Source organism: Centruroides vittatus, unplaced genomic scaffold (genome assembly GCF_030686945.1).
Source record: "Centruroides vittatus isolate TY-2023 unplaced genomic scaffold, ASM3068694v2 contig_970, whole genome shotgun sequence".
Classification (NCBI taxonomy): Eukaryota; Metazoa; Arthropoda; class Arachnida; order Scorpiones; family Buthidae; genus Centruroides; species Centruroides vittatus.
Genome location: NW_027122643.1, coordinates 2,460,120 through 2,470,994, shown reverse-complemented (window position 1 = coordinate 2,470,994; position 10,875 = coordinate 2,460,120). Strand labels below are relative to the sequence as shown.

The window sequence follows — 10,875 nt, the reverse complement described above, 5'->3', positions numbered from 1 at the left end:
ATTGCAAATGAAATTTTTAAATAGATCCATTTCACCCATTTCGCTTGAAAATAGTACAGCTGAAGCGAAATATCATCTAGAAAATTCTAACATGCAATATATAAGATTCTATAGTACGGTCGAGTCCGCTTAAGAGAGCACACTCGGGATCGCTGCTTTATGTTTCCTTATCCGAAATAACAAGATCATCCAGAGAGTTGTTAATGCTATTCGATTCTCTTCACCCTTTTATGTCTTAGCTCTATGTAATTTATAACATACTTGGAAGCGTTAAAATTTATCATCAAATTTTACCGTATTTACATATTTGTTTCAATTCTTATAACATCAATGGTTTTATCAAATAATCAGTAAATACAAGTATATTTACTAGTCACATTACTTTCATTTCTTTCTAAAAATATAGTAGGTGGCCTAGCTGAAAGGACGTGAATATCCCTACTCCAAAATTTCTGAATGCGCTCTTATAGTATAAAAACAAATAAATACAGTACAGCTTTAAAATAAGATCATACGCCGCCGAAATTCTTGCCCTGTCCACTCGAGATGAGGTCGTACAGTACAATACATATGACGCGCTGTTTGTTTATGTATATTTTATGACACCTTCTCAAATATGCCCAATAAAGCCTGTTTTTTTTATGATTCTATAAGAAAATCTTTTGACTGTTCGTATATTAGAAAACTGACCATTGAAAAGTTTCACCAAATCCCCTCCATTAACATGTATATAATATAGAAAGCCTTGCTTTGTGCTCTGGGAGGTGACATACCGTAAGATTGAAGATAGACCTTCATTAATCGTCCTTAGAATAATGCTCCTTTATACGGACTCCACTACTATCCGGCACTCTGTTAATGAGAGTGCCACTAATGAACTTGGGGAAGAAAATTGGGAATGTGAGTGCTCACTTAAGGAATTGTTTCGTTATCCAATGCTCTGTTAAATGAACTCGATTGTATTAATTGTAGAAAAATGAGAAGTTATTAACTTTCATATGCAGTTAGATTAATGATATGATTTCGAATTTAAATTATTTTTCGGTAAGATAAATAAAAATTTCAAAACCACAGTTGCAAATTCTTGGACCATTTTGCAACTAAAATGATAGGCACATGAATTATTATTTAGGACTGTAGTGAATCGGAAATTTTTGAATAACTCCAACTTGGTAATAAATAACGTTTCAACTTTGAACTGATGAAAAAGATACAAAAGAAAATATTAAGTCAGTCGGTTTCATTATATATATATATTTTTCAATATTGGAAAACTTCCAAAAGAGTAAGAATCTGTCCATAAAGAAATTAAAATAAAGGAAATACTTAATGCAGTAACTCCATTATACAATAATTTTAATTTTTCAATTTTACAAATTTCAAAATTTTAGTGTGATTATTATTTAAAAATCAATTTAAAAAAAAAAAACTGTATATATATATATCTTATTTTTCAATTTTCATTTCCTGTATTCATAAAATTTCAATACTGATGTTGGAATGTAGCCAATTCTCTGTGGGTCGATCTTAAAAGTAAATTTGCATATATAATCTTCAAGTGGTCGATTTACCTCTGTTAATATTTAAATTCTAGAGAAATTATTCTTTACAAAAAAGGGGAAAAAAAACTCAAAATAGAAATACAATTAAAGACTATTTTGCTTATTTCTTTTTTTTTTAAAACATGCATCAATTTTATTAATTAAAAACACATTAAAATATTTAAAAAATTATTTATGATTTATTAAATAGATTTGAAATCTTTTGAAGGTTACCAACTGAATAAAAAAATTCGTGTTCTTAAAGAAAAATATATGTTTAATTTAAATTGTAATTTAAATATTTTAATTTAATAATAATCAAATCTAGAGATTATAAAATTGAGATTTTTATAATTTAATGCTGTTTTTTTTTTTATTCCTTATTATTTCGAATTTAAGACCTGACTTATTCCATGGCTTTAAAAAGACATTTTGAAGGGGGAAGCAAAATAGATGATAAGAAACAACTATAATTTTAAATAAATTATTAAATAATAAAAACACTAATAACGTATTTAAAATTATAATATTTTCTGTTAATTCTACTTCAGTTTTTATAAAATAAAAACTAAAGTAGAATTAACTTTAAGAGACTTAGATAAAAACTTTAAGAGTGACAAATCATGTTTTAAATTTAAAAAGCATTTCAGATTTAACACGCTCTCAACTTCAATTTTGGAAATATGTAAAAAGTGTCTTAAATTCGAGATAATACGATGTAGGATGGTACCAGTTAACAACGTAGCCACACAGATAATTAACCCCACGCCATTAACTGTTAGTCGCGGGTTCGTGCCTCACCAAAGAACTGGCTGCGCGAGTTTTCCCGGTTTTCCTCATGCGAGTAACACCTAAATAAGGGCCAGTTTTCTTATAGAAAGCCCTTCCGGGAGGCATCTCCGTTTGGCATCTCGCGTTTCAGTATTCCATTAAATTAAGCCCAAGTTAACTGGTATATGTTTTATTTTACTTTATTAAATCACGAATGATAAAGAGCAGCTGTTCAAAACCAATTTGAACCCATACAACATGATTAAATTGAGATTTTGGCCATCCTACATTATTTATTTATGAATAAAATTTTTGATAAAGTTTAACCACAGCTTATTATTGAGCTTATTTAAGAGCGAGATATGTTTTATTTTATTACAATGAACAATAAATTAAAATATGCAAAAAATATGACATAAAATATTCCTTTCATTATTTTTTATGCGACTTTTAATGTGATTTAGTATTTATTTCTAATAAATAAATTCTTATAAACTTCTTAAAATTCTTATAAATTGATGTAAACAATTTTATTTTGCTTAACTCGAATTTTATGAAGAAAACAAAAATTTCAATTTACTATGAAAAATAAAATAATAATTTCAACTTTAAATATTTAATTCGAAAAAAATTGATTTTAAGCAACAATTTTCCATAGAAATTTTTTAAAATTTTATTAGAAAAAACACAATATTATATTTATCATTTAATTCTCATTTATGTACAAGAAAATGTTTGTGTCACGGAAGACTTTTAGTAATTTTTAATACAATAAGTTTGGGCAGTTCTGCTTCAGCAGTAACCACAGATTGTACAACAAGATTTTCCAGGAAAAATTCCATTACATTATATTATCTAGAGCAAGGATGGGCAATTTAATAAAAAAACAATTTTAAAAATATTTATTTAACATTAAAAAATTGTTTATAAATTATTATACTGTAGTAAAAAACGTAAAAATTGTGAAAATTTTCAAAAAAGTTTTTGAAAAACTCTTTGATTGCTTCAGGATTTTTTTTCATTTTTAAAAAATATGATTGATTTTTTTTTCTTAACTGAAAATATGATTTTTTTAAACAGAAAATGCACAAGCAAACTGCCCATCCCTGAGCTATTTTTGTGCAATATTTCTACTACATTTCATTTTCAAAGGAACAAACATCGATCCTGTAGCACAAATGACTGATTTCAATTTAAAAATACTCAAGAAATCTATGTTTTTGTTTAAAAACACTATCATATAAAATGTATTAACTGGCATTTCAACATTCATATACATTTAATAATAACTATCTAAATGACTTTGTCAGTTTCAAAACAATCACTTTGTACAACCATGATATTACTGTTTGTACAGATTTGGCAATGAATTCTTTTGTTTTTCCTTTTCTTTTTAAAGTAATTATCATAATCTGTACACATACACACATTTTATCACATGATTTTTTTTGGTATGAAATTAATGAATTTAATATTAAAAAAATAAACACGAGTTGTAAATATTTACAAAATATACTAAAAAAACATTTAAAACAAACAGTAACGTCAACACGGATGGAGAAACAATCACTGGCGAAAAAAATGATGCTTTTTTTTCTAATTACAAGATAAAATTCTTTGTAGAATTCGTGTTTTTTCAAAATGAAAATACAAAAAAAGAAAAATACGTACAAAAGAATGTTCACGTGATACTAGCATGTCCTATTAATTCACTGCTGAAATATTTTTTACCTGTATAAATAATAAAAATAAAATAAAATACGTGATAAGTCCATTCTGTATAATTTTTTAAAATAAAATTTAGATCATAAAAAAGATTTTAAAAATTTTTATTAAAATTAATTTACATTAAATTATTTAAACAACAGGTATGCTAAATAAATTATAATAATAAATAAAACAAAAACATTTAATCCTTTTTTTTATAAACAGTAAAGATAATAAACAAACTGTTTACATTTTTCATGATGTTCGAGATTGTCCCTATCACATTCTGCTTCTGACATTTCGTGGCTATCCAAGTAAGAGCCTGGAGGTTCTCTGCTAAAAGTATATATGGTTCCTTCACTATCACTTTCATCTCCCGAATGACTAGAAAAAAGAAAGTTATAATAAGTATTGTGAATATAAAAGCTCACTAGATGCCTCACGCGATAAGCCTGAAAGTCGATCAAAGACAAAAGTTTCCGACATTTTCTATAAGAAAGAACAATGCTTAAATTACGGAAGACCTAAAGAAAATAATAATAATAGAAAAAAAAACAATTATTTATCATCGTAACCAAAACTTAACTGCTGTAAAACATTCCAACTTTCAGTATTTGTAATATTTTCAGTACAAAAAAGAAATTCATACAAATTCTTAAGTGAATTTCACACAGAATTAAACGTTATTTTACTACAGAATATTAATAATATATAACTAGAGCCTTGCCATGAAGTATGTTACTTCAGTTTTTTTTTAATATCCGGCTAAGAATACGAGTTCATTGTTTGTTGTGATGACGCCTTCAAGGATATGAGATAACAATAGACATCATCCTGTCAGCTTGAAGAGTAGCTATAGTATCAATATTTTTGAATTTCTAGAAGGAAAAAAAATATAAGTGTCACATATTTTATTGAATATTGCGTGATCTGTGGTTCTAAGCTTCATTCATATTTCATTTCTGGTGACAATTCTTTAGCAAAAGATATTGTCTTCAATTATAGATTTACTTAGACCGACACTTCCATTTATTACTATCGCAAATCGTACGAAATATTCATACTTTTTCAAATATTGTTTATAAAAAATTGAAATAATATACATTTTTAGCAAGTTTTCTATTATAATTTTAAAGATAATATATTTTATTCATTTATTTTTGTTTAGACATTATTATTTTTTGCATATTTAACATAAAATTCCATTAAAAATTGAACGAAGAAAATGTAAACTTTTATAAATATTCAAATAAGTAGAATCTCTACAATATATTTTTCTTTATCCTATTAAAAATTTCCTAATATCTAAAAATAATGATACTATTCTAAAGCAGTATTTCTAATTATAGCAGTGTAATCCGAACTTCTATCGGTAACGAATACTCCCATACCGTGTATTTAAATAAGTATAAGCTTCTTAAAAAGATTCAATTTTCTATAAAATATAAAAACGTTAATAATGTAATGGAGGCTTGGTAATGCAAACTAATTAAAACTACATTGTCATGAACTATTGGCATTTCAACTCTCAGAATTCTAATTATCCTTCTGAAAATAGTCCAGATCTTCTTTCTATTAAATTGCAAACTATGATAACTTTCGTGCAAACTATAATTATATGTTAATGATTGTTTGTTGTTCTTAACTTTTAATGTTTTTATTTAACAAACTATATTTAGCGAATGCTACTTTATTTTTCATTTTTGTGTTACATTATACAGAATTTTCATAGTTTCTCTTATCTTGGAACCTATAAACATTACACTATTATCTTAAAAATGTAGTGTTAATGAGTGGAAAATACAATATTTAATATATAGATTATTTATACAATAAAATTTACACTGTATAATTTTTTAATTATATCAGATTATAAAGTAAAATATATATATAGATTCAAATCGACTTTCAGTATTGTGTAATTTGTACTTTAATTATAAGAAAGATTATAAATCAAGAAGAAAATACATTAAAAATAGAGGAAAAAATAAAAATAAATCGTTTTACAACTGGACAGTGTGATTCTCCAGAGAAACCTTTCAATGCTTTGTGATGTCACTGTCATGTGTGATGTTTTTTTAAAAGGAAATGAACAAAAACTGTTAAAAAGAAAAGACGAAAGGAAAAGCATTTGTTATAGATTAAAGCATGGAATGCATTCAAAAGAAGTAAACCATATAAAAGAAATGATGTGAAAAAATAGCATAGCTTCATTTGACAGTGGGATGCATCGATGCACAGGTTATATTTGCAAATGGAAGGAGCTTTTAAGATTTTCTTTAGTCAAAAAAGCGTAATTTTTCATTTTTTATTGCACTGACGAGAGGATCGATACTTGATTTCTGGTTTAAGTTTTCAAAAAAAAAGTGACACTCGTTGAGGAAAAAGATAATCGTGATTTCATGACGATTTATGACAAAAGAGAAAGGCTGTACGTGAAGTTCTGAACACTAAATAATTTAGTATCTTATGTATTGAAAATTCAAAATCATCTGACAGCGAGAACATAAAATTATTTTTGATTTTTCCAGATTTTATTATAAGATTACTTAAAATCAATAAAATCAAAATGTATGGATTATATATTTAATAAATAATAATCTTAAAAATTTATTCTTTTTACTTAATATATAACATAATAATTTATGGATTTACAAGAAAGTAAAAATGCTGAAACTAATTGAGGAATGAAAGAATGTTAAAACTCTTATTAAGTTAATGATTTGTTACAAAAGTTTTTGTTTATAAAATTATATATAGAAAAACAAAAAAAAAAACAATTTCTAAATAGTCTAATCTTCTTAAATTGAAATATTTTAAAAAAATAATTTTTATGAAATTATCAAGGCGTATTTTATAGTTCTTTTGTATACTTTAAAATAATAATTTAATTCTAAAATTTATTCATAATAAATATTTATTTCCCTTTTACGAATTTATTATTTTCTTTAAAATAAATAAAGCGTAACAAGAACTTTATAGGATTTTTCTCAAAATCAAACCAACATAAACTGAGACAAGGTAAATAACAATTTATATAGCACTTTAGTTCAATTTTTATAAATGTTCTATCGTAAAGTATTTATACATATAAAATAAATCGAAAATATTTTTAACGATCAGTTTTATTTTCAAAATAAACTTATATTAAATCTAAACTTTCAATTAGGAAAATAGAACATCTTTTGAAAGTGTTCAATCAGAATCTTGACAGCTTTAAGCAATTAAAATTGAGAATTTAAATAATATTTATCGATTTTCGTAAAATTTTTAAAACAATACAAAACTTCGTATTACTTAATTACGATAAAATTTTCTCGAGTTCGGAATTTTATATTCTTCCTATAACTCTAAATCTATTGATAAGAATATTCACAATATTCTCTCTATATCGTTTCTATTATTTGATAAGATCAAAAATACATAAAATTTGCCTCACCCGTCAGATGCAAGACTAGATGATTTATAGGTTAATCTCTGAGATTTTCTGTATTGTCTATCAGGTGGTAAAGGAGGGACAGCTTTTATTGGATAATGTAACGGAAGAACTCCTAAAAAAGAAAAAAATAATAATATATATGTAATATTTTTCTCTTACTTTTAAACAAATATAATTTAGTCAATGATTTAAAATTAAATACAATTAATATAAGCTATGAATTCGATGATAATTTATTGATTTTCAGTAGCAAACCCCTCCTCCTATTTTGATGTAAAATTTCCTATTTTTGTTAGAATATAAACTTTTTATAGATTAAATTTTATATGTATGTAAATATAGTTTTTAATTTTATTGTTTATTAAAAAATACAATAGTTAATTTCACTTATTCAGATACAAAATACAAAACTTTTAATGTCTTCTATTGAAATTCAATACAATGAAAAGTTCCTTTTTTTACTTATAAAGAGGAAGAAGAAATAAAAATTTATCGTATATAGCACAATAAAGAAACATGAAATACGTAAAGAATTGTTTGTTTTCAGAGCTTTGAGTAAGTAGGACAAATTCACTCATCTATTGTTTTAGAAACACAAAAGAAAATATATAAATTAGCTTCTATTTATACACTAAAAATCGATAATTATTTTTTTTCCTATTTGTAAATATGTGAAAGTAATGAATAGTCAGATCAAAAAGTTTTTATTCCAATATGTATTTAAAAAGTACTAAAGTATAAATATTTTATCATGTGAAAATATTGTATTTAGGCCAGAGTTTTTGCGAAATCTTTTTTTTTAATTAAATAACAGTAAAATAATTTTTATTTAATAGTAGCAGTTTTTTTAGAGAACATTTATTTATATAAATAAATATTTCTTTAAGAAACAATAATTTAATTAAAGAAAATAATAACAAAATATGATTCTTCAATGCTTAGTTACAGCGTATTGAAGGAGCAACTTATTATTATTATTATTATTATTGGAAAATTAATTACGATTTCGAGTAAAAAATTAAAAAAAAATTTTTTTTATATATATATTACTTTCCTGTCATACATTTAGTTTCAACCGTTACACATAAATAACAGTAAAGAGAATTCAAATTCTCTTAACTGTAATTTATGTATGGTCAATAAAAGTAAAGCTAAGACAGAAAATTACTTTCTATAAAAGAATTTATTGCTTCCTTGATTGAAACTTTACAAAATAACTTTAAAGTTTGTTTTGTTTTGCTTTAATTATTAAGCATTAAGTTAGTCCTTACATTATAAAATTCAAAACTTAAACTTAGTGAGCTATTTTATAGAGAAATGTTTTTAAAGTGATTAAAAAGTATAATTATATAAAATTAAAAAAAAATTTCTTAAAAATACAGCTTAATTTTGAATCATTTTAAAGATTCCATTATATAATTTTACAAAATAAATTAATAAAATAATACATTTTCCCGTTAACTACCTTATATTATGTTAAAGCTTTTTTATTCGGTTATAAAAATTCGAATAATTTCTTATACAAATTTTAAATATTTAAAAAACAAAATATTTTATATATTTTTTATTTTAATAAAGTTAAGAGAAAAACAATTTTTATAATTTTCTTAATTAGAAAATCATTTGAACTGTCAATTCCTAGTAATCAGACGATAAGTTTAATAACATTTAATAGCTACTAACTTTAAAAAATAATGAATATTGTAATTTAAAAACAATTTCTGAGAGTTTATCACAAATTTCGTATTGATAACCCTACTTTTAATTATATAAAAAAAATAAAACAGCTAAAATTATCAATTTACTAATGGACTCTCTTGAGAGATAAAATACTGTAACTTAATTTTAATCTAATTAATCTCCTTCAAAATTTAATTACCTACTAGAAAATATGGCAAATGATAATATAGTATTAATTTAAAGTAATTTAAATGTATTAAATTTTTAAATGTTAGAATACGATCTTATTAAGTACATATATTTAAAAGCATTATTAATGTAGTATATAAAAAGTAAATTAAACATTAAGTATTAAGATCTAGAGATTTAGTAGAAAAGAATTATATAAAAAATTAAAATTTTTAATTAATTTCAATATAAAAACAAAAGTATATATGTAATTTTGTATATTATGTAAAAGAAAAAAATAGATTAAAAATCATGCAGATGATTATTTTTATGGAAAATTATTTAATAATGGCTAAATTAATATTTAAATTCCCTAATTATTTAAACAGATCTTCAGAAGATGGAATATTAAAAAATCGTCGGATTTTTTGTGACATCGTCACATGGCGGGCTCCAATTTTTAATCACATTTTATACTCTAAACGAAGCTTTCTATATCTAATGTCGATTTTAGTAGGCCGCATGCGGCCCGTAGTAATATTTTTGCGGCCCGCGTGACATAAAATATGAATAAATATATCAATTTCCCAGCTTAATGAGATATTGAACAAAAATTCAAACGTTATTTTCTACAACTTATATTTGTAAATAGCTTTTTTTTGCAATGAGTTTAGTAAAAATTAAAACAAGAAACCGACTAACAGACAAATGGAAACGAATTTAAAACTAGCGGTGACTAATATTTGGCTAAATATTTCCGATATATTACGTTTAGATCAGTGCCAGAAGCTATATTAAGTATACCTATGCTAATTTATAATTATATATGAATAAAGAATTGTGATTTACCGACAGTACCCCCTCTTTTCTCTTGTGTGCGGCCCGCGTCAGTTCAAAAGTTTTGAAATGCGGCCCTTACGTAGAAAAAGGTTGCCCATCCCCGCTCTAAACGAAGCTTTCTATATCTAATGTCGATTTTAGTAGCGTCTTGCCCCTGTACATCATACTTCTCCCGATAACAATCGAGTCATGCCGGTCATCCCTCCCATTCTCGGGAAAATTTTGAATTGAAATCACACAACATCCGGTCCAGACCGGAAGTTCGTGTATAGTTAATCTGGACTTCCGGCTCCTAAGATTTCCAAATCTAGTCTTGATTTTCATTTAACTTCGTTCTCGAGATTAACGAATGACAAACAACAGATAACGGACGACAGTGAGAATGTATAGGTATGCAATTTGAAAATAAAATTACTTTCAAAAGTTTGAAATTCCATTTTCACGTTATATGCCATACATATATCAAAGTGGTCTCAAAATACAATATAAATATAAATCTAAAATACCAATTTTATTATATTTTATATTCTTATTTTAGACACGATCACATTATAAATGATCTTATTTGCAATGTTATGCCGTAAAAATGATCATGTCTAATGTAATAATCCATTTACAATTTCAGAAAAGATAGATTTTTCCAGCTATTATCTTTCGTTTCAACGAGAATTTCATATGCTTACACGGAAATGAGGCTTAAAACTTAACACCGAAAACGTGATTTGAAGT

At 24.9% G+C, this 10,875-nt stretch overlaps 1 pseudogene; it reads right to left on the bottom strand.

The window, feature by feature from the left end:
• Nucleotides 1-2,971: 2,971 nt before the first annotated feature.
• Nucleotides 2,972-10,875, bottom strand: part of LOC136985431 (cell adhesion molecule Dscam1-like) — a 205,500-nt pseudogene continuing 197,596 nt past the window's right edge.